The sequence below is a fragment of the Fukomys damarensis genome, unplaced genomic scaffold (assembly GCF_012274545.1).
Source record: "Fukomys damarensis isolate Sample0158 unplaced genomic scaffold, DMR_v1.0_HiC HiC_scaffold_38, whole genome shotgun sequence".
Classification (NCBI taxonomy): domain Eukaryota; kingdom Metazoa; phylum Chordata; class Mammalia; order Rodentia; family Bathyergidae; genus Fukomys; species Fukomys damarensis.
In genome coordinates, this window is record NW_022900950.1 from 14,733,744 (window position 1) to 14,759,458 (window position 25,715).

The 25,715-nt window shown below is 38.0% G+C and overlaps 1 protein-coding gene across 3 annotated transcripts in view; it reads right to left on the reverse strand.

The window, feature by feature from the left end:
- Nucleotides 1–2,656: 2,656 nt before the first annotated feature.
- Bbs12 (Bardet-Biedl syndrome 12) overlaps nucleotides 2,657–25,715 on the reverse strand; it is a 57,624-nt gene continuing 34,565 nt past the window's right edge. For all 3 annotated transcript variants that reach the window (XM_033759964.1, XM_033759963.1, XM_033759962.1), the window contains 4 exons: nucleotides 22,313–22,391; nucleotides 5,875–6,037; nucleotides 5,682–5,789; nucleotides 2,657–2,674 (listed from right to left, as the gene is read on the reverse strand). The gene's annotated coding sequence lies outside the window, so the exon portion shown is untranslated. The remainder of the gene's footprint in view (nucleotides 2,675–5,681; nucleotides 5,790–5,874; nucleotides 6,038–22,312; nucleotides 22,392–25,715) is intronic.

The following is a 25,715-nucleotide window of genomic DNA, read 5'->3' on the forward strand; positions in this document are numbered from 1 at the left end:
AATAGACGGTCTTTATCTCAACTTGATAAAGGCTATCTGTGAAAAACCAAGAGCCAACATCATACTAAATGGTCAAAAACTGAAAACCTTCATGCTAAAATGAGGAACAAGACAAGGATGTCCACTATCACCATTCCTATTTAATACACTTCTGGAAATATTAGCCTCAGCAATTAGACAAGAGAAAGAAATAAAAGAAATATAGGAAAGGAATAAGTGAAACTGTTATTGTTTGCTTATGATGTGATACTTTTTATAGAAGACCCAAAAAATTCCACCAAAAAACTTCTAGGCTTGATTGACAGAGTCAGTAAAATATCTGGAAACAAAGTAACTATTCAAAAATCAATAGCCTTGTGCTGTAGATTTACCTCAGTGGTTCCACCACCTACCTCACAAGTTCAAGGTCTCCAGTTCAGTCCCCCACACCAGAAAAAAAAAATACATTCTTCTTGTACACAAATAACAGACTCGCTGAGACTGAAATCAGGTAAACAATCCCTTTCACAATAACATCCACAAAATTGAAATATCTAGGAATCAATCTAACAAAATAAACAAAGGACCTCTACATTGAGAATAACAACACTCTAAAAAGAGAGAGAAAGAGAGAGAGAGAGAGAGAGAGAGAGAGAGAGAGAGAGATTGAAGAGGATATAAGAAAAAAAAAGACATCTCTTACTCCTGGATAGGAAGAATCAACATAGTGAAAGTGGCCATACTTCCAAAACTGCTATACAGATTCAGTGCAATCCCTATTGAAATCCCAACAGTATATTTGACAGAACTAGAGAAAACCATTCAAGTCCTTCTGATTGTGGAGTCAGAAGAGACCTAGAATAGCAAAACCCATTCTAGGCAACAGAGATATGGCAGGGGGTATCATAACCCCCAACTTGAAACTATACTACAAAGCCACTGTGATAAAAACAGCATGGTACTAGCAAAGAAACAGACCCAAGGATCAGTGGAACAGATTAGAAGGTGCAGAATTAGCTCCTGATATACTCAGCTACCTACCTCATCTTTGACAAAGAAGCCAAACACCCTCATTGGAGGAAAGATAGCCTGTTTAATAAATGGTGTCGGAAAAACTGGATTTCAACTTGTGAAAGATTAAAACTAGACCTATATTTTTCACCATGCACTAAACTAAAATCCAAGTGGATTAAAGATGTAAACATTAAAAAAGAAACACTAAACTTGCTGGAACATAAGTTCAATAGAACTCTTGAAAATATTGGCAGAGGAAAAGATTTATGAAGAAATCCTCAGTAGCACAGGAACTAGCACAAAGAATCAACAATTGGGATCTCATCTTTTTAAAAACCTTCTACACTGCCAGATAAATCACAGACCTATGAGACAACCCACAATGCAGGAAAAAATTTTTACCAGCTCTTCCTCAGACAAGCGTCTACTATCTAGAATTTATAAATAATTCAAAAAAATCAGACTCCCCCAATATAAAGACCCAATTCAAAAATGGGCATTTGAAATGAACAAACAATTCTCAGACAAAGAAGTAAAAGCAGCAAATAATCATAGGAAAAAATGTTCAACATAACTGGTCATTTGAGAGATGCAGATGAAAACAACACAGACTCCATCTCACCCCAGTAAGAATGACTGCTATCAAGAAATGAACCAATAACAAATGATGGAAGGGTTGTGGGGAGATAGGAACACTTCTTCATTGCTGGTGGGAGTGCAGACTGGTGCAGCCACTTTGGAAATCAATACTGAGATACCTGAAACGATTAGGATTATAAATTCCATTTGACCCAGCTATTCCTCTCCCAGGTATATTCCCAAAAGAATTAAAAGAATCACACCACAATGATATATGCTCACCCATGTTTATAGTGGCACAGTTTGAAATAGCTAAAATTTGGCAATAGCCCAATTGCCCATCAACTGGAGACTGGATAAAGATTTTCTTTTTTTATAAAATGGAGTACTTCTCAGCCATAAAAAATGAGAAACTAGAGAGATTTATAGCTAAGCAGATGCACACTGAGGCCATACTCTTAAGTGAAGTTAATAAGACACACATGTGTAAATACTGAATAGTTTCTCTGGTATGAAAAATAAAAAGTATAAATAAGAATCAAAATGTATAATTGATATTGTGTAACAGGAAGAAAAGGCCTAAAAAGTAGAGGAATATGGAGGGGTAGGGGAAAGGTAAAAAGGGAAAAGAAAAAATATGTGAAAAGGAAAAACATGGAAGCAATGTCTTTGTAAACTGGAAAGAGTGGAGGGGCTGCAGGGAGGGCTGGGGAATGGGGAAGACCTGTCATGTAAAGGCACAAGGTCCCAATGATGAATGTAACTGTACTGTATACCTAAAATGTACCAATAAACAATAAAGATTAAAAAATACGTGAATGTTTATTTACCTTGTTAGTTTATGTGTCTAGAAACATAATGAGATTTTTCTACTATGATGCCAAATGGTATTTTGTAATTCCATCAGTCCTTCCATTTAATTAGCATTTTAGTATAAGGAAAAATTTTCTCTTTTCTTATTCATTTATTCATTTATTTACATATATTACTATGGACTCATAGTGTTTTGCTCAGTTTGGAAATATCTGTTTCTATTATCCTTTATTGGTGTCCAACTTATCCAGATTTGGCTGACCCTCCAGGTTGGCTTTTCATGGAAGATCTGGTGGAGGAAAACAGCAAAGAAGTAGAGAATGAATGGAGAAGCTGGAGAAGGAGATATATCCTTCTAGACCATACCCCAATGATCCACCTCTTCCATCAGACCTCTCTTAATAGCAAGTCAACTATACCATCCCATAATTAATTCTTCTTCCAATCTCCAAATACATGAGGCTTTGGGGCCATTTTAGATCTAAACCATAGCATTCTGTCCCTGATCTCCAAAAGATTCATGTCCATCTCATTATGTAAAATACATTTAGTCCATCTCTAAAAATTACTAAAGTCCTAATGGTTACAACATTGCTGAAATATCCAAGGCCAAAGTCTCCCCTGAGACCTCAGGCAAACTCTTAGTGGTGAGTGCCTGTAAAAATGAAAAAGAAATTTAAACACTGCCAACATACAATCGCACAAGGTAAACACTCTGACTTCAAAAGGAAGGCTAGGGGGACTAAAGCCAGTTTGACCAAAGCAACTGAAACAGCAGGGAAAACATTAAATCTTATAGTTTATAGTCTAACACCTGGGGCAAGTCGTGCTGAGCTAGGAACTCTAAAGAATTCAAGCAGCCTTGCTTCTACAACATTGCCAGTGTTTGTAGTCCTCATGGCTTCTCTCTTGGGCTGGTTTTGCCCACTGAGGCTTTCCTCAGATGTTCCACATTCCTGGATTCTTCAACTTCTTGGAGTCTCCACTGTACTTTCACAGCTTCACTCACTGCCCGAGTAGGAGTATACTGCCTGTCCTCACGTCTTTCCGAAATTTGGGGGGAAGCCTCCATGATTCGACATTCTGCATTCTGGTTGCTCATAAAACCAAGACTATGTGGATGATTCTAAAGTCTGCTGCAAGCTCAAGCAGCAGCCAGGCCCTTTTGCATCATGGCTTCAGATGCTTCCGAGTTCCTGGATGACTGGCACTGTGAATCAAATTCTGGCAAACCAATGTCCTAGGAAGCTGTTTTCTAGGCTGTCCTAGAGCTGGGGACTCTCAGGGATCTTTTTTTCAAAGCAAAGTCTTTCACTTTTGCAACTTTGAGTCTGTGAAGGGCAGGATCTTGCTGACTCCTGATTTACCCTCAAGTCATTTTTCCTATTTTCCTGTACTTGTTTTCTTTTTAATGTTAATCTTTTCAGCAACCAAGTTCTTCTCTGCTCCAAGTTTAGAGGCCCCAACATTACAGGAGTTTCCTTCCTAGTGAAACTCAAAACTTTAAAAATTATCCACCTGTGTCATTTGGTCTTGATTCTCAATGTAGAGCTGGCTAAAAGACTCCAAAACTGCCCACATCATAGCCTGAATGTTGGACTGCTTTGAAAATTTCTCCACCAGATTAATTAGTCCACTGCTCTTAATCTCAGTCTCCCAAAAAGTCTCAGGACGTAAGAAAGATGTAGACTTTTTTTTTCCACAGCATAACATACACAGTCTCAAGTCCAACTATCAATGGAATCCTTACTCCCAACTAAAACCTCCTGGGCCTGATCTTTACCATCTGCATTCCTGTCAGTATTCTGGTCTTTTAAACTCCACCTAGTCTCCATCCGACTCTTCTAGTATTCTAGGGCTGCATCTTCAGGTGACATCTTCAAACCTTTCCAAACACCTCCTATAAGCCAGCTCCAAAGGCTTCTGAACCACTTGGTCAAGAAGTGTCACAACAACAACACTACTTTTCAGGTATTAAAATCCATCTCTTACTTTGTTCATTGCTGGTACAAAATATCCAAAGGCCACAGTTTAAAGAAGGAGAGATTTACTTTGGCTCACATTTTAGTCTGTAGTCAGCTGCCTACAAAGAGGGCCATGGCAGAGGAGAGGAGAGCTACTCACAGCCTGGTAGACAGGAAGCAGAGAGAGTGAAGGGAGGATCTGGAGAGGGAGATAAATGCTTCCAGGACACTCATTCAGTGACCTTTTGACCAAATATTACCGCCTCACAGTAAGTCATCTATAAGCCTATATAATCCAGTCACCCTCCAGAAGTCCTGCCTATGAGCACATGAGGCTCTTGGAGGATATTTAGATATAAACCATAAAAAGAATATATGTATCCACCTGTATGTATATGTACTCACATACTCATATACACATATATTACAGAAAACACAAAATAGGTGGTATATCTGATTCTAATAGCTATATCTTGTATCTAGATATCCCCCCCAAAACTCAAGTACTCATAGGTGTGGCTTTTCAGAGCTGGCTGGATCTATAGCATGTGATACTGGGGTTAAGTGGGTGTGCTACTAAATTAGTTCATTGACTAGAATTAGCATAGTACTGGATGTCACCACCCAAAAGGCTAGTAGCTTGTATGGGATAAAACGGAAAGTCAGGCTGGCTGCTGCTTACTGCTTCACTGTTTCCTGCCTGCTTTGCCATGGACTATTTCTTCTCCGAGATGCCCCTCTGCCATGCCAACTTTCCATGGAGCCAGCTTTTATGGATTAAAAGCTCTACAAACTGTGAACTAAAGAAACCCTTCTTCCTGTAACTTTGTATGTCAGGTGTTTTGTTTCAGCAATAAGCAATGTAACTAAGACACTTATCTTATACACCACAGGCTTTATTCTAGTTTGCTCCCTTTCCACATTTGTAACTCTTTTTCCAAACAGTGATGAACCTGAGTCTCATCACCTCAATGTATTTGTGCACTGGACCTACTTCTAGTGTAGTCAATCTCCTTTTGTCACCACTGTTCACTGACTGGGCATCTTCCTCACCTCCTTCTGCCTCCAAGATCCCTTGATGGGTGATAGTAGATGCTTTCTTTATCTTGCTTGACTCCATATACCAGGTCACCATGATCACTCCATGAGATCCCCTTCTCAATCCTGTTCAGCTTTGACTCCCTGTGCTGGATGATTTACCCTATTCCCCATGGGAATGCTTATTCTTGTGATTCTAGGACCAAATTGTTCAGGACATATCTTATCCCATTTTATATCAGTATTAAAAATACCCCAGTCTGAGCATTTCAAAAAGATCTTTATTTAGCTCACAGTTTGGAGGGAGGTCTGGGAGCAGGATGCTGACATTGGCTTCTCGTGAGGGTCTTATGGCAGGTGGCATCACGTGACAGGATCAATTATGAGAGACACAGAGGTCACCTGGCAAGAAAAGAAAAGAGAAAGTAAAATTCACTTTATAATAACTTTCCTTCACAGTAACTTATCCAGTCCCATAAGAGCCTACCTAGTCCTTTGAAATGAATATTAATCCCTTTCAAGATTGGTAACCCTAACCACCTAATATCGTCCCAGTAGGTCCCGTCCTTTAAAGGTTCCAGCACTTCTCAATATCATCACATTGGTGACCAAACCTCGAGCACATGAACTTGGGGCAAACCACATCCAAACTGTAGGAGACAAGAAAAAATAGAAGAAGTTTGACAATAAGAAAAAGTAATTTATCTGTATATATATGCATATCAATAATTTTATGTATTTAATTCCAAACTCTTACCCTATGTGATGCTCTATTGTTGTTTATTGTCATTAAAGCAAGACACACAAGCAATATAATATTGACAACCAAAAGGAAGAATGTAAAGAGTACTTTATTCAAAGCCAGGTCATGAGAGCATGACTTGTATGGCTTGCACAGGCTTTAGTGTTCAGAAGGTTTAAACCAGGGATTTAGCTCAGCGGTTCGGTGGCCTGCCTTGCAAGTGCAAGGACCCCAGTTCAATCCCTGGTACCAAAAAAAAAAAAAAGGTTTAATCCTTTCCTGTTGCCATCTTGAAATTCTTAATTTTTGAATAAGAGCTACTACACTTTCAATGGACTTCTATATTCCTTTCTAGGAAACTAAACACAATTATATATATTTTTAAATTTTATATATTTTACATAAAATTATATCATATACATTTTTATCTGCATTTAGCTTAAAATTTTTACATATCAATATATCTTCAGCATTGTTTTTAGTGAATGCATGTACTCCATTATAGAGATGTATGATTAATTTCTTTACCTAGTTACTTCTTGTTGGCTATATAATTTCTATCATTTGGGTAATAAGTAAGTTTGCTTTAAAATTCTTTCTCCATTATATACTGGTTATACTGCTTGAAAAAAAATTGCCTCTCTCAGTCAATTTCCTCATCTATAAGATAGGAAAATGATAGATCTACATCAGTATTTTTAAAGGATTAAACAAGATACTACATATAAAGCATCTATTTAGTACTTGGTAATGGTGTTTAACTACATTTTCTTTAGTTTCCTAAATTGTAAAATGGAAATACTCATAATATTCACATCACAGATTTTTTGTGAGAATTAAATGAGTTATTATATGTATCATAAAGTCCATATAATAAGCACTAAATAAATTTTAATGATTACCAACCATAAACCAATTCAGAGCTGATTGATTGATAATGATTATCAGTTAAAAGGCCAAAAAGATAAAAACAAACTCAACATGTATTTATAAATAGACAAAAAGTTTTATCTAAAAGTAAAAGTTTGCAAAAGTTTCTTTGACCCAAATATCTGGACCTAAGAGGGATTATGTGGTCCCAGTTTACTGTGGTTAGTTTATGGAACACCCTGGATAGTTGTGCTCCTTATTTAAATTACCAAGCCTGTTTTTAATCATGCCATTACTTATATTATTAAACCATAATCTTCATCTTTAAACCATGTTTTCATCATTGTTCCCTAGAATGAAGAAAAATATTTTCCTTTTACCAGTTCCTTCTTCCTTTTTTATTTAGTTATCAGAGACATTTTCAACTAAATTCATGGGGCTTTGGGATTCTTTTCTAGTAGTAGTCATTTGGAATGTTTATTGATGTATCTGGAACTAAGTCAACATTTCCACTGCTGCATATTTTGAGTATCTTGAATAAGTTTTAAGTGGTTTCTCTCTATCCGGTCCTCTTCTCAGGAAGATTCTACAAGTCCTGACATGCCCTCTGTAAGTGATCTAGGGATTTTCCTAACTAGCATGAAACTGAAACCTCTAGAAACCCATTTCCATTTCTTTCCACATCATTTTCCATTTGCCTCTCTAATGCATTTCCTCCTCTTCACTGAACTCCATCCTTCGAGTGTTCACAAATGAGGGACTACACATTTTCATGGCCTGCCCTCTCTTCCTCCTGTCCAGGGCTGGAGTATGAGTTCTCTCCTGAAGACCTTCGTGTTTCACAGGCTCTGGTCAGGCTTCTGTTGCCCCAGGGAGAATCAAGAGTTACTGAAGCAAAAATGCAAAAAGAAACATTTATTGTTCAGCTTTTGTGTTTCAAGAACAGTTTTGAAACTCACTGTGAAGACAATAATAAAAGAAAAATATCAGGATGGCTGAGAAAAGGTTTTTGGGTTTTTTTTTAGTTTTCAAAATCTAAGTAGTATAGTTAGAAACAATGGAGCTGGGGAAGTCAGTCTTGTACCTCCATTTAATTCTAAACAGTACCCCCTTATATTCCTGCTTCCATTATCCCGAGAGATAGGAAATAAAATAACAAAAACCTAGGAGGTCTCAGATGCTTGCTCTAAGTGACAGCACATGTGTGTTGGAACTTCTATCCTGATCTTCCAGTCACTTTTAACCCATCTCACTTCATTACAGGTTCATAAATATGTACTTTACGTCATAAATATAATTACGATCAGAGTGAATTCTGGGACAAGCATGCATGTTGAGTGCCCCTAAGATGACTAAGCACCCTGTCAATCATTCATGCCAATCACACCCGGAGATTCAGGGGAAGGCACCTAAGTGGAGGTGCTTGGCCTTTAAATTCTGCAACCCTAATTTATCTGTGGTTTTTGTTGCTCTGCTGCTGTAGCTACTTTTGTGTCCTTTACCTGTGTGTAGTGCTTCTCTGTTACTCCATTACCTTTTTTTGTCTGTGCCTTACCTTTTGTTGATAGATTTTCCCTGAGTATGACTTCTTATGATCTTCAATAAATATAGCTTACTACTTACTACTGGGTATACACTTGGCAATTCTTTCCTCATTGTACACAGGAGCCTGCAGTATTACTCCAGCAACATGGCACCGTAGCAAGCACTGTTGCTCTGTGTTATGGAGGTGAGTGGTTTTCAGGTTTTGACTTACCCTGAGTGACTCCATTTTATAAAGCAGCAGTTTGCACTTTTTTTTTTTTTTTTAGTACCAGGGATCAAATTGGGGACCTTGAGCTTGTGAGGCAGGTGGTGGCACCACTGAGCTAAATCCCTGTACCTGCTTGCACCATTTTTAATGCAAACAATCAGGTAAAATGACTTGGTAACTTGTCTGTGTGAAGAGATAATCACCAGATGCTGGACACACCAAACTTAAAAGAACAACATCTTGTTGCATGGCACAAAGTGATAGGTACAAACTGATAAATAAATTAATTGTGCTACTAAAAAATTATACCCATTAACTTATCAAATTAAATCAGGGTCACATGGATCACAGCCATATCAGAGCAAACCAGGCCTCCATCAGACACAACTGACCAATGAATGATACAACCCCCTTCCCTGGACCACATAAAGGAGGGATCCCTGACACTGGGGTATGGTGGCATACACACCATGATCTTCATCTCATCAGATCACACAGGGAACACATCTCAAGATCAACAGGTTGCAAGCACATGGCTCTGTGTCCCCAGCTTCAGCTCAGCTCGTTTCCCTGCTTGACAAGATCCACTCAGATTGCCTATCACCCACACTTGAACTTTGAACCATCTTCACATCTCTTTTGACTTTCTACCTCTGCTTTCAGTCCTGCCTCTTTGAATTCTGCAGGCACTCTTCACCCCTTCTTAGTCTATGTAAAGTGTGATGTGTGACTTGAGTGTTATAGATATTAGTTATTAAGATTGGAATAGCCAGGCATGGTGGTGCACACTTCTGTAATCCCAGCATTCTGGGAGGCTGAGGCAGGAGGATCACTGCAAGTTCGAGACCAGCCTGGGCTACATAGTGAGTTCCAGGTCAGTCTCAACTACATAGTGAGACCCTGTCTCAAAAAAAAAAAAAAAAGATTGGAATAAAAGAGCTTATGATTACCCTGCCCGTGGCTAGCAATAAAATTGGAGTGCTCAACAAGTTAAAAATTGATTTACCTTGTGACACAAACTTACCTGGTCTATGTTAATGGCATAGCTTGCTCATGACAACTGTGAAGAAAACACATGAAAGATCTAGAGAATGGAGAAGCTTTGCCCAAGCACAGCCAGGAAGGTGAATCAAGGGAAGTGGCCAACATGGGTGTCTGAGAAGGTACACATCCTGATTCCCTACGGAATTGATACCCTGGAGGGTGCCTGATGGAAATTTCTTGAAAAGTGTCAGAATTTTGAGATAGAGGGAGCCTAGTGCCCCAAGGTGCAGTTCAGGGATGGCTGTTGGCTCAGAAGATCCACATGGAACATGGCACAGCTTCACCTATTAATTTGCCCAGAAAGGTACAAGAGAGTAGATTGTGCTTCCTAGGCTCTGAAAGGAATAGAAAGATTTTTAGAGAGTACCTGAAGGTGGGGATGGAGGCCATGAGAGATCGACACTAGGAGGAAGAAATATGACAGCACTGGGCCAGTGAGTTCTCAGCCTTCAGTTCACGCTGGCCCCCTGAGAACCAAATAAAGTAGAACATGTATGCAACACCAATGTTGGTAACTGTTGATAAATGGAGACCACTGGATGGCAGAGCAATAGAAGACCAAGCACTATGGATACTGGCCCAATGCCTGGACCCCTGGAAGCTTCTTTTAGTAGCACTGCTGGCCCTACCTTGTCCCCCTTCTATGACACAATCATCCTGAACTGTTGTGAATATTGGCTGATAATAGCTCACAGGGCCACCTTTCTCCATAGAATTGCCCTCCATTGGAAGGCAATCCAGTTCAGAAGTTGACCAAACAACCTGGGAAGTCACCTCACCCTCACTCCATATCTTCATGAGAACCACCAACTCACCAATCCAGAGCACAGAAACCTAGCTCCCTGCTAGGGTTGGGGTGAGGGTCAACTCTGTGGAGCCAGTCACACTCTAGGGCTCCTCAGGAATCTGATTTCTACTGAAATCTCATTGGATTTAACTTCCTTCATTTCTTTACCACTTTCCTCTAACTCTTCCTCTAACAACCATGTGCTCCAGAACCCTACCTCAGGCTCTGCTTCCACAGAATCTGACCTAGGTAAGATACATCCTCAAACACTGGAGACTACTTTTGAAGACTGAGGGAGAAGGGAAAATTTTTGAATGATGGTGAAGTTTAAATCTGAAATAAGCTTTTAAAAATACACTGAAATACTTGAATTTATTTGGAGCCAACTTGATCAGGTTTTGAGACATAAGTGAAAGACAAAGACTAAACTATGGAAAGATTTTAAATGTTACACTTTCCCCTACTGTTGTGGCCTTTGACTCTTATACCTTCTATTCTTGTGGTCCTTTCTCCTGAACTTCATCCATCAAAACTCTTTTCATTCTTCAAAGACCAATTCAGCTATTAATTCTTCCCAGGATCCACTTAATTGGTAATGTCTCTAGTGTCAAATCAAAAGGATCAAGAGAGTTGGCTGAAAATAAAAACAATACAGATCCAACCTGAGCATATTCCTTTTCATGACAGGAAGAACCATGTCACTGAAGATACCATAGCAGTCACACTATAAGCAAGAATTTAAAGGGCTGTATATTGAGAATGAAGGAAGAAATTCACCAAAGGAAGACAGAATTTTGAGATCATAGCTCTGCTTGTAAACTCTTCTCTTCAGCTGGTCACTACACTAGCTTTAGTCATAGAAGGGAGGTCCATTTCCCAAGTTCTGTGGCTTTCCCAGTTCTCAGAGGATGTCAGGATGCATAGGTTTTTTTATTGCCTTCAGGACTGCATAGTGGCCAAAGCAGATTGGTGAAATGTTTTAACTGCATGCAGTTAAGAGTGCTCATGCTTATCTTCTTCAGACTAAAGATTGTGCAATATCAGCTTGCCCATACAAAGATTATCACAATAGTCTATTCATACTAAGCTGCCTAGCAGCTGTTTCTTGCTTGAGACAGACTCAATGGATAAAGGGTGAAACACAACTCTAGAAGGGTGCTGTGAAATTGGACCTCTGTTCTCTTGGGTTCAAGGAAGGCTTATTTGACTTTTCCCAATAACCCCAAAGAAAAGCACTACACTGCTTAAAAGCACAGTGTAATCTGAGGAATGAGTTTCTATGGCATGAAATAAAGGACTGTGGCAATAAGATCTGGCAGGCAGGGAGCTAGAGAGGGTCCTACACTAGCTGCCTGTCTATCACCAGTTTGGCATCCTTGGCTCTTGATCTCCAGTGATTCTATAAACACCAGCTGTCATGGACTATTACTATGGAAAGGAATTTTAGGAATATGGGGGAATTTGTAATTGACTTTTCACAAAATCTCTCTAGATTTTGAAGGACTGACTAGTACAGAGTAAAAACTGGTTAGCAAGCTAAAGGTCATGATAAACATTTTAGCCCTTTGAGATGGGCAGTTTTTCCAGAAATCTAAATGTATATTATACTTTCTTAGTTTTCAAAGAATGCAGGCCTAACTTATCTAAACTTTCCTGTGATTGTGCAATACCACCATTATTTGAGCAGACTGAATTATTTACCCTACTCTAGATTGGCCTGCACTCTATTATTTGAATTTGCATGTGCAGTTTTTTTTTCCAGCTTTAATTGAGTTTATTGGTACATTTTAGGGATACAGTACAGTTACATTCATTGTTGGGATCTTGTACCTCTACATGACAGGTCTTGATTCTCATTTTTTCCCCTTACCCCTGCCCTCCCTTCACCCCCTCCTCCCCTCCCCATCTACAAACACTTTATTTCCATCTTTTCATTATCTCACATTTTTTTTCTTTTCCCTTATTACCCTTCCCCTACCCATCCCACCTTCCCTAAAAATTAACTTTATTGGTACATTTAAGGTATACAACATAATGCCATTCATTGGTGTAAATTTGCACCAATCACTTGTTTCTTATTTTTTGCCTATTCCCCTGCCCTCTCTTCAACCCCTCCCTCCCTCCATATCTACAAAGACTTTGTCTCCATTTTTTTCATTTTCTCATATGAATGCCATTCTCTTCTTTCCTTTCCGCTACCTCTCCCATTTCCCTTTCCCTTGTCCCTTTTCTTCCTATTTCACATTATCTATTATACCTTTTAGTCCTTCTTTATACTTTCAGTTTCTCATACTAGAGAAACTATTCAGTATTTGCATATATGTATCCTATTTATTTCAATTAAGAGTATAGCTTCAATGTGCATCCATTTTGCTATAAATGTCTCTAATGTCTTATTTTTTATGGCTTAGTACTCATTTTATTTTTTAAAAAACATATTTTCCTTATCCAGTCTCCTGTTGTTGGGCAATTGGGCTGCTTCCAAGTTTTAGCTACTACAAATTGTGCTGCTATGAACGTGGGTGCGCATATATCACTGTGGTATGATTCTTCTAATTCTTTGGGGAAGAAACGCAGCAAGGGAATAGCTGGTCCAAATGGGACTTCCAAACCTAGTGCTCTGAGGTATCTCCATACCGGTTTCTACAGTGGTTGCACCAGTCTACACTCCCACCAGCAGTGGAGCAGTGCTCCTCTTTCCCCACAACCCACCAGCATTTGTTATTGGATGATTTCTTGATAGCAGCCTTTCTTTCTGGGGTGAGGAGGAATCCCAGTGTTGTTTCATTTGCGTCTCTTGAAAGACCAGTGATGTGGAACATTTTTTCATATATTTACTTTGCTGCTTTTACTTCTTTGTCTGAGAAATGTCTGTTCATTTCAGATTCCCATTTTTGTACTGGGTCTTTTCATTTGGGCAGTCTGATTTTTTTAAGTTCTTTATATACTCTAGATAGTAGACCTTTGTCTGAGAAATGGCTGGTGAATATTTTTTCCATATTGTGGGTTGTCTCTTCACACTGTTGGTTGTTTCTCTTGCTGTGCAGAAGCTTTTTAGTAAGACATCCCACTTGGTGACTATTTTTGCTAGTTCACAGGCAACTAAGGCTTTGTTCATAAAAATCTTTTCCTTCACCAAGGTCATTTGGCTATATTGCTCTGTGTCTGTGGTTGAGTGTGTGGTAGAGCAAAGCTACTTCACCACAGCCAAGAAGTGAAGCTAGAGAGACAGAGGGGCCAAGGCCCCCAATAACACTTTCAAAGGCTCACCAACAGCAAACATCTTTCTACTAGGCCTCATCTCCCAAAGATTCTGTCACTGCCAACAATGACACTAGCTGGCAAGCAAGCCTTTAGCACATGGCCCCTGGGATACATTTAAGATCTAAGCCATGACACATATCCTGGACTTAGTAACAGTGGGAGTCTTTACGACCTCATGACCTAAAGGAGCAAGCAGTCTAAAGGAACAACAGTTGCCAGAATCTGGATCTTACTGCTGATAGGAGCTGCGGTCTGGGTAGGAAGTTGCAGCTAATTTACTAAGACCCTGCAGGGAGAATGATAGGAGATAATCCCCTGACCTCTTACTCATACACTCTGGTGCCCTTCAAGGGATTCTTGCAGGCTAAACCCAATTGGAATCCAGAAAACAAGATATATCCTTTCAGCACAGTCCATCCCCTGGGGTAAAGAACAGGAGAAAAAGGTGGAAAGAAGACATTGGAGACCCCAAGGTCATCAGCACAGAGGAGAGATGGGCTTTAGACAATGGTAGAGAACAGGAGACAAAAGTGTGATTGGGATAAGTGGGCACTTAATGTACTGATGTTCAAGAACCAAGAAAGCCTGGCATGGCTAAGCTTTCCCTAAACAGAATGGCATATGTGGTGAGTGTTAAATTCTAGAATGCTGATTGAACATCTAGTATAAAAGGACAGGATTATAGGGCTGGGGATGTAGCCCAATGGTAGAGTGCTTGCCTAGCATGCACAAGGCTTTGGTTACTGACAAAAACAAACAAACAAGCTGGGGATTTAACTCAGTGGTTCCGCTACCTGCCTTGTAAACTCAAGGACCCGAGTTCGATCCCCAGTACAAAAAAAAAAAAAAAACCCAAAATACATAAAAACAAAACCAGGATTAGAGCAAGAATTAAGTTTCAAGACAGAGAGAATATACTTTGTGTGGATAGTGTCAGTTTTATCTCCTTTTCCCTATCCTATCCCTGACCTAATAGACTCTGGTCAAAGAAAGGCTTGCACATTATAAGATTTGCCAGATTCATAAAATCACCCCTCCCAATTTCTTATTCTCTTTCTCCATCCTGTCTGCTCTTTCCACCCCACCCCTCTCTGTCTCTCCTTGGTTCTGAATTCTGGAGTCTAATACAGTCTGTTAATATCCTATGAATTTGTGTTCTTAGCTATTTAAATCAACATTTCACTGTTTAACACCTGTATATGTTGGCTTGGAGGGATCGTCCTGTGAGTCAAGAGCCCAAGGAGAAACATTTCTCCATTTTAGACTTAGAGGACCTCAATACCTGTGATGGGTATTCAATATGTATAATGGCATTTATCTTGGCCATAAGGGCCAATTTTGTGTCTTGGTCCTTGGCTGCATTCTCCATAGGCGAGGTTGTAAACGATCAGGTTCCAGATGGGTGAGGTGCTTACAAGTCTTCCCCAAGCTCTCAGTGGGATATCTCTCTCTCTCTCTCTCTCTCTCTCTCTCTCTCTCTCTCTCTCTCTCGGCCAAAGCAGCCTGGGACTCCCACAATGTAAAACATCATCTTCCACCCTATTTTTCCTATTCTTCCACTACTGGTCCTTGTCAAAGACTTGCCTAAATCTGCAACTTTCTTTCTTGTTTTTTTGTCACCAAGTTACGCTTTTGACCAAGTCCTAAAGATTCTGCTTCTGAAGTATTTCTGACCCTGTATCCTCTTTTCCATGTCCACTGCCTGAGCTATTTTTGTGGGCAGTGCATATATCCGCTACTCAGTTTCTGCAGCTACAGTCTAACCTATCATCTCAGTTCAAACAGCTTTGCTGAACTGCTGTGTGAGCACGTCCTATATTCCTGCAGAACCTCCAAGAGATGTTCACTGCTTTCTGAACAAAGGATAATTTTCTACTGTGGGTTGCAGGTTCCACTTCTCAGCCTTCTCCCCATCCTCCCTGCCCTGCCACTTACTTGTCACTTTTACCACTGCGGTTAGAAAACACTTGCTCCTAATTCCTCTACTTGTGGCTCTTCAATGTCATTTTCCATTCTTTAAGTATATAAGTGCACTAGTTTTTCTAGCATTTTGATCAAAATTTCATTGTGCAAGTCCATGTGAAATGATACTTTTTATATGAGACTTTTTTAGTTTCCTGAATCCAAAATAACAATTCTTGAACTGTATCATCAAATGCCTCATTTATGGTCTTCCTTTTACTCTACATCCTGCTACAATTATTTCTACACACCATTTATTTCTTCTACTAGACTAAATTCCTGAAGAACCAGTGTCTTAATTAACTTAATATCCCCTACCTCCTGTAACTAGCTACTCAGGGAGGCCATTCAAAATATTTGTTGAAGATAACTGAATCCAGAAATAACATCCTCCAGTAGAATGGGCTCAAAGAAACTGAGTGTGTTTGCAGTATGTGTGTGTGTTTGTGTGTGTGTGTGTGTGTAGAAAAAGAAGAGATTTGTTCACACTCACACATTTCATATATATTTAAAAAACAGAATTAACTTCCACACCACAAATTAATTTGAGATGCCATCTGTCCAGAGATGCTAATTTAGCCTTGAATTGCCTTTATTTGGTCACTATGACAAAATTGATTTAAAACTTTTGTTTTTACTTTAGCTCATATTACATTTACTTTCTTGGCTTATTTCCTATATGGTTCTTAATACTAGAAGTATAAGCGAGGCAAATTGTGCTTTTAGTAAAAAAATCAATGAAATATTCCTAATCAAGTATTTCCTAATTGCTTACCTGAATGCATACTCAACAGTACTGCAAATGTTGAATAGGAACACAAGGATTTTGTATTACATATACTGTATCTTTAAAAAAAGACTTTCTATTTCTCTTTTGTAGTATATTTCATGATAAACTGATCCTTCAAATTAAAATTGTAAAGGGGTGAGAAAGAATTGGTACTCTGGAAAATAATGGCCCACAAAAATAAAATCTCTTTAAAATATAGTGATAGTTTGTGTTTTTCCATTTTACTTAAATATTTCGAATGATTTTTTCAAGAGGATAAACTATCTAACAAAAAATATTAAACAGCTGGTCATGGGTTACTAAAAAAACTTGTCCATCAAATTATATAGTATGCATGTACTATAAATCATACAGTATCCATGTGTCTTTATGAGATGTCATAAAAAAACAAACACTGTTGCTGGGCGGTATCCAACAGAAAGGTAGACTCACAAAAACACTCTGGTGTGTCCTCCTTATTCGTTGGGTCTGACACCCGTGACTTGTAGCTCTTCTCCAGTGTCAATATACTATATAAAAGGTAAAGGTTTTAAATTGGTTCAGGACATTGAGGCAATCACTTCTCAGCCTTCTGGCTAAGATCAAGTATAGGACATTGAGGCATCCATAACAATGCAACTAAAGACTTAAAAGAGGACTTCCAGAACTGCTCAGAAAGTGGTAAGAATGCTGAGTTGTGTGTTCCAAGCAAGGGGTAATATTTTGAGGAGGATTCATGGCTATGTGTCTTTTACCATAATATATTTACATATATATGTATACGGAGTAGTTTTTTTTTATTACATTTCATAAGTTCACCCTAATGACTTTTTAAATTTGAAGGGAGCAAAATGATTAATCTTAAGGGGAAAAAATAGACTTTTAGAGAAAAGAATTTTGTGAAGAATGCAGAACATTCTTTTATTTGCATTGGCTCTTTCATGCTAGTCTCTACCAGATAAGCAAAAGCTCATTGCACCAAGTGAAGACCAAAAACCAACAGTGAAATACAACTATTTTGTGTTTTGTTTTCTGAATATATCTCTGGTCTATTTAATATTCTCTTAACTGAGTGCTCCTTGTGATTGCCCATTCTAATGACATGAACTAGAGTTAACCTCCAAATCTTTATTATAATTCATTATGATTTAAAGACAAGCAGATTTTTTCCTTTTTTTTTTCTTATTTTTACTTAAGCTAATAATAAAAAATAACTTGTGATATCATAGTAATGCAATGGCTGAAGCATACAGCAGACAAATCTCCAGGCTGATATGAAATATTTTTGGATAAATCAGGAAAAAATCACAAGCATGCAGATTACTGGAAGACTACATTTCAGATTCCAGCCTTTCCTTTTGCATATTTAATACATAAACTGTGCTTGTTGCTGTGTCTTCTCAGAAGCCCGAAGGGCACAAGACAAAAACCAGCCACCAACCATACTCCCTGCATCTGTGATTACTACCTGATAATGTGTTCTTATTTTCTTTATATTTATTTATTTATTTATACCAGGGATCAAACTCAGGACCTTGTGCTTGAAAGGCAGGAGGCGGAACCACTGAGCTAAACCCCTGGCCCTCTTTACCCTCTTTTGCATACACCTTGTCTCCCCAAGAAGATTTTTATAAACAGTAACAAAATAAATAATTTATCATGTCCACTGATTTTTTCCCCTCAGATAATATTGTAACAAGTTGAATTCCTTGAAATATAGGATGGGATTTCTGAGGAATGAATAATGCATACCATTTTCTGGAATTTACTTTCATGGTGGTTTTGGCTGGATAATCACTGAAGGATAAGGAGAAAAATTTTTAGAAAATGCAAATTATTTATTTATTTATTTTTGGTGCTGGGGATCAAACGCAGCACTTTGTGCTTGCAAGGCAGGCGGCAGAACCACTGAGCTAAATCCCCATCTGAAATCTTTAAATTGCACATTCTGCTCATTTTAAACACATCAGCCTAACTAGACTAAAAGTTTGCAGTGTAAGATATTTTTGTTAGTTTAACCGAGAGACAAAACGAAAAATGTTTTTCATATTTTAAGTTAGCTGAATAACATAATAATTCCGTCATTGCAGTTTTGATTATTAAGAAAATGATGGGATAAGAAAGAAAAATTAAGACAAGTAAGAAATCTATACATCAAAAATGATTTTGATGATCATATTTGACCTTCATTTGCATGATTCTTTGTATATGTAAAAGCAATTTCATACACAGAATCTTTTATTATTTTTATAATAATATTATTTAGTAGAAAGGGTTTCAGACGTAAAATCTAAAAGAAATAACTTTATCTTTGTAGTTGGGCAAAAGGGAAAATTTAGGTAGGACATATCATATCCAGTAAAATATTGATTTGTTGCTTTGTTTTGTTGTCTTGGGAAAAGACATGCTACAAAGCTTGAGCTGGAAGAGACCAAGTTGGCTAAGGGACTTTAAATGGAAGGATTTTGACTTAGTCCAAAAGCAGGAACTCAAATTGGTTTGTGCTCCAATAGTAGTATAATGGAAATGCCATTTGTTTTCCAACATTTAAATCTGCTCTTAAGTTCCATATTCCCTTGAACTCTTTATATTTCAAATTTATCAGAGTTAAAAAATCTTCTGAGCTTGAACAACATCCACTTTATTTCCTTTTTTAAACTTTCCTTTTTCTTTCCTAATTGCTTTAAGGATCTTCTTACACTATTAAAGATGTAGGAGTGAGGGAGGGAGAAAATATAGATTTTTTCCCTTTTCTTTTTTCCTGATAATGAGCTGAACACTAGTTTTAATCAGAGCATTAATTATCACATAATTCTTAGGGGAGATACAAAAGATTAGTTTGCACTTTAAAGCAAAAAGATAAAAGCAATAAAATTCCAAGTATTGTTACTACTCTTCAGAGTCAGAGAACTCTTCTGGCCCCATACACTAGAAATACTGTGGAAAAAGGGAGCAGTTAGCACCTAGTTGAGGATAGCAGATGGAAAATGACGATAGTTTGTTGCTGGTGATTTTCTTGCATGTTTATTTTCAAAAAATGGTGGAAAAACAGAACAGAATCTGAAATTACAAAAAAAAGAAAAACTGAATAGTGTTTTTAGAAAATTTGACAGAGCATAATGATGTCAATGAAAAAATTCACCATCCCAGTATTATTTGGCTGAAAATTTTTTCCAGTCCTGGGATTTGAACCCAGGGCCATGCACTTGGATGAAATCTTTTTTTAATGATGTGAACATTTTAATACAGCTACTTTTTCCCCAACAGACACCAGTAATTGCATCTCCTTGTCATTAGTGTGTGCGAACACACTGGAATATTTTCCTCTAAGTCAGATGTTGGAAGAAGTTATTGAATGCATTTGTGTGGAAATTTTAGTGAGCTCACTGTTTATATATATTCTGTTTTCTCCTATTAATCATTTAATCAAGCTCCAATCGTTTTGCAAATCTATAAACAGGAAATCCTGTGTGTAATGTCTTTCCTCTAGTCTGTCTCCTTGAAACTCTTACTTCTAAAGGACTTCACAGCTGTTAGATGGCTAAGGAAGCACCAGGTTGAATGAATTAAAAGGATGGGATATAAGATTAAATAATTAAACTAGAATACTAAGGAAACTCAGCCAACTAGGGACTAATTTTTTGCCATAGGGCCTTTAAGAATTTTTAATCTTTTGGCAACACAGAGAGATAAACATGCAAAAAAAGGCCATAGTGGAAAAAGTAGAACTAAAACCTTTCTCTTTTATACTTACGTTAGGTAGAAAACTCATACCATGAACTGCACTGACTTATAAAAAGTGAAATGTTATATTGTTCTAACATGTCTGGGCATGTTTGCAAGACTGTATTTTTTCCAAGCCAAGCTCCCCAAGGACTCCTGACAATTTAATCACAGGAGAGAGTGGGTGTATTACTCAGCTTTCCTGTGGCTGAGACACAATACCCAACATCTACAATTTAAAGAAAGAGAGGTTTAATTTGGCTGCTAGTTTCAGGGGATTCAGTTTATGGTTGGCTGGCTACAAGAAGATCATGGAAGAAGAATGTGTCAGAGCAAAGATGCTTAGTTCATGGTGGTCTGGAAACACTGTCAACGAGGAAGGGGTGAGAGACCAGAAATAGTTTCCTAGGCCGCGCTTCTACTCTATGACCACCCAGAATTGTGCTCTACCAACTCCCAGGATAAATCCCAAAGTCAATCAAGTTGAAATTCTACCCTCACCACCACAGTGCGAAGTATCAATGGAACTGTCAAACTTTAAATTCAAGCTGGGACTCCCACTATACGTATACATATAGAAGGTGCCATTATACTGAAATTTATTATAGTTACATCTTATTGTTATAGTCTCACTATTTGTACACGTACAGAAGTTATCATGACACTGTAGGTATAGCTCATTGATAAAATGTGTGTTTAACATTCCCTACACTATGGGTTCAATCCACAAAAAGAAAAAGGCATCGTATTTAAATAAGTTTGACTAGAACCAGTAAAAACAGAGTTTATTCTTCCATCATCTTAGTTGTTAATGTGAAAAAGCCTCTTGACATATCTCCAAAGAGATCTTCTGGAGAGAGAAAGATACTCTTAAGGTTTTTAAATTTAGCAGGAGGTGGTAGCACTCACCTGTAATGCCAGTATTCAACACTTTTGAAGACACAGGCAGGAGGATCGCAAATTCAAGCCCAGCCTGGACAACTGAGCAATTTAGCAAGACCATAGCTCAAAAAGCTGAGGACTGTAGCTCAGTGCAAAGTCTCTGGGTTCAATTTCCAATGTTAAAAAAAATAATTTGCTTGTTATTTATATTTTTAAATCCTGCATTTACACATTATGTCTTACCAAATGATACTCCATTCATGAAAGAATAGTGATATTATCATTAGATGTCCTAAATACATGGAATACAGTCATTCAATGTCCTGTAAGAAGCTTAAATTTAACACAGACTTCAATTATCTGCGTCACTCATTATTAAGACAGCACATAAAATATCTGTGTGATTATACACAGGAAATTATTATAATTTTATGTTGACTTGGCACCATTTTGAACATATACAAGTTAGTCTTTCTCATACCAGGCATAAGGATTTAAGTAAATCTTGATAGTTTCTAGTTCTCTATGTTTTCCTATTTTTTCAAGGTGGTGGATTTCAGACATTTGTCCTGTACAAATGTTACCAGGTAAATGGCTCATCAATTAAACATGTTCCAGGTCCTTCTTGCTTCGAACAAATTTGAAAAGCGAGGGGTGAGGAGGTAAAGGGGAAACTGGCTCTGCAGAACAAACTTGGGCTAAACAAAAGAGGAAAGGATGACAAAGAGAAAAAATAAATGTGCACCCTGGCCTAGAAGACACAGAGAGGGCTACCATGAAGTGGATCAGGACAGCAGGCTCCTTGTGGCATGTGTCTTATATGCAGTCTAAATCCCTTGGAAACCCACAAGAAGTTCTACATATGGGGTCCTGGGAATTCTGGGAATTGTTTGATGCTGTCCTAGGGTCTTGTAATTGACTGGCTCTACTTATTTCCCCTTAAAGTCTCTTGTTTGTGTCCCCTCTCTCTTCTGCCTCCACCTCTTCATTCACCACCCACTGGTTGATGATAAATTTCCTGAACAGTAGCCTCTTTCCTGTTGGCTCTGTGAAGTATGCTGCCCAATTATCTCTAGGATCATAAGAAATGCACTGCTTGCTTTATTTCATGTGTTTTTTGTGGTGCTACCTCCAATATCTCAGTTGGCATTTGTATCTCAGCTGAAGCTCTCCTCCTGGACAGGCCTCTCAGAGAGAGTGGTGGTGCTCTAGGTAGGAACAAAATAGACACAGGTCAAACAAGAGCCACAGGGCATCTGCCAGTAAACACATTTCTTGCGAGAAGGACAAATGGTCACAGGTCAGACACTTAGGCATTCCACTGTCCACCAGGACAAAGAAGTACCACCTCATGAAAGGAACACTGTACATATCCATGACCCCCTCTCCTAAAGCTACATCAGGGCAGGGTTAGAGTGGAGAGAGAGAGAGAGAGAGAGAGAGAGAGAGAGAGAGAGAGAGACAGACAGAGAGAGAGAGGCAGAGAGAGAGAGAGCGAAAGTGTGTATGAAATACTACAAACAGTATATATTGATATAATAATAGTACACTACAGTACAGCATTATAGCAATTATAGAATAATTAGAGTTGAGTATAGCATAGAAGTCTAAGTAGACAAAGGTCAATCTGGAAATGTTGCAATTTTTACAATAAGGCCTACTTCCATAAATTTGCTATTTCTGGTGTTGTTTAACTGAAATGAAAAAGATATGATAAAACTTTCGATGGTTCAGGATACGGCATGTTGGCATTTGAGAAGACAGCAGAGGCAGGGAGGTCACCCTCACCTTTGCCTTCCCCTCCCTCCCCTAAATGAGGCCATAAAACCTAATTGACCTTCCTTTTAATAGGTCCTAAGACCCTCTTGTGAGAGGTGCCCAGATGCTTCCCAGGAGGAACATCATTCTTATCTCTGAAGACACATGGAACCAAGGCTTGCTAAGTTCCTCCCACTTATTATCATTAGATCACACCTCTTTTTGCTAAATTATGCTTCTGCTAACTGCACATTCATAATCAAATCTCAACACACACACACACACACACACAAAAGAACAGGGCTCTCTGTTTCTCTGGTCTTCATATTCCTATAAAGGTTCCTGTATCATCCAAAACTTATATTAAATACAATTGATAACCAGTAAGAATCAGGATGAAGCTTGAATACCTGGCTTAGAGGAAATGATGATAAACACTGCAGATTTCTTACACAGCATGTCTTTTATAAAACTTCTGCTAATAAATGGAAAAGATTTTGCTTAGTGTCTTATACCCCCCTAATTTATACCTATTTTTTGTGGATTAAAGGTGAAGATGGCTTCCATTGGCTTAAATGGAAGTGACAGTGGGCCACTTCTGAACTTAGCCTTTAATACACTGTAGTTTTGCTTGTTCTTCTGTGTCTGTGCCATTATTATGAAAAATTTTTTGGGGGTAATTGCTACTCCTTTAGTTTGGGCTTTAGAGTAAATATAGATGCCTCTCATTTTACAATGGGGTCGCATCCAGATAAACCTAGTATAAATTGAAAACACCATTAAGTGAAAATGCATTTAATGCATCTAACCTACTGAACATCACAGCTTGGGTATACAATACTGCGGGAAGTATTAGTTATTTAACCTCATGCTCAGTGGCTGACTGGGTGCTATACTATGCTGCTACTGCCCAGAATGTCAAGAAAGTATCACACTACATATTGGGATCCTGAATGTTTAAAAGATCAAAATTCAAAATAAGATTTCTATTGAATGTGTACTGCTTTCACACCCACATCTAGTTAAAAACTCCTAAGTTGGACCATGGTAGATCAGGGTCATCTGTACATGTTGAGCACAGCTATTCAAACCTATCTCTGAGTTTACCATACAAAGCAGAGCCAATCAGGTGTCATAGGCCAAGACAGAAAAGCAGAACTGCTTTTACCACCTTATAAACCCATGAGCAAAGTAAGTGCTTTTGTTAACTGCCACTGATTTTTTGTTTGTTACACAACAATAGCTGACTATTGTGATTGTGATAGGTTAGTTTTCATCATTTAGACAAATAGATAATGGATATTCCAAAGTTTTATCCCATAGAATACATAAACGATCACTTTAGATTGAAAAGTTTAAAAGCAAGTCAATCAGGCAACTTTTTAAACCATGAAATGTATTAAGAAAATACCAAACAGAATGTTTATCACTGAACAATATAGATTCAATGGTGAAGCCTTGAATAAAATAATAGTAGCAACTATGTATGATGTTTTTAGAGGCAAAGGTAAGCCAAGTATTACACTATTCACATACATTAATAATGTCATTTTTATCAGTTATGCAAAGTAGAAACAGAAATGCAAACTCTTTTTAGTAAAGTTGGCTAAATGATGGTAATTTAAGACAGTTAATTGGAAGATTTCCTTTTAAGTAACAAAATCTTTGGCTGATGTTTTCCATTTTATTATTAAGTGAGGAGACTAGGAATCAAGTTGGCATAACTCTCAGAGGTTTGGAAAGCATACTTGTCAGGTCACGTTTCCTAGAGAAATAAGATTTAGTACTCCTATTTGCTCTTGCAAATACTTTTTTAAGATAATTTTTAGTTTTCCTAAAGTTTCTATCTTTGTGACATTGTAGTGGTGCAATAATTTTATTGTAGTAACTAGAAGTGGAGATATTTAGTCTATAGGTATTCTCACCTGAATGAGAAACAAAGTCATATTTTAGTCTTCAATCAGTGTATTCACTTCAACATACTTTGTTCAGGGTGTTTTTTTTGTTTTGTTTTATTTTTCTCTTTTGGCACTGTTGCAGGTAAAAGTCACAGGCATCCTCTTTTGCAATTTGTCCTATCACAAAAAGGAGCCTATTATTCAATCTGGGTTGTCCTTGTCTTTTGTTTTGATGAAAAAATGTGATAGAAGTGTATTTGTGCAACTTCTGAACTATACCTCTGTGGAGTCTGCCTTTGTTGTCTGGGAATGCTGCCTTGAGACTGACGTAAGGCAGCCAGTTTAGGTGTTGGAAGATGAGAGGTGCATGGAGATGCCCCAAATTATAATCATTAAAACCACCAGACATGTGTCTGAGGTTATCTTAGACCTCTTGGACATGTAGCAAGGCAGAATCAGCAGAGGAGCACCCAGCCAACTCACAGAATCATTTGAAATAGAAAATGGTTAATGTTTTAAGCTACAGTTTGGGGTGATTTGTTACACAGGAATACATGACCCATACTTTTTTTTTTTTGCTTAGGTTACTAAGCAAAGTGGCTCATTATGTCTTTAGGGACCAAATCTGGCAGCTTTGGGGATTTGGCTTAGTCTTGCCTGTTTTGTACTTGACATAGATTAGTAATGACATCAAAAGAACTTGTCAGAAAGAATTTAAAAAGAAAAACTATAATTTTGTAGTTAAAGTGGGATCAAAAGAACTTGTCAGAAGAATTTAGAAAGAGGGCTGGGGACTTAGCTCAGTGGTTCTATTGCCTGCCTTGCAAGCCCAAAGACCTGAGTTTGATCCCCAGTACCAAAAAAAAAAAAAAAAAA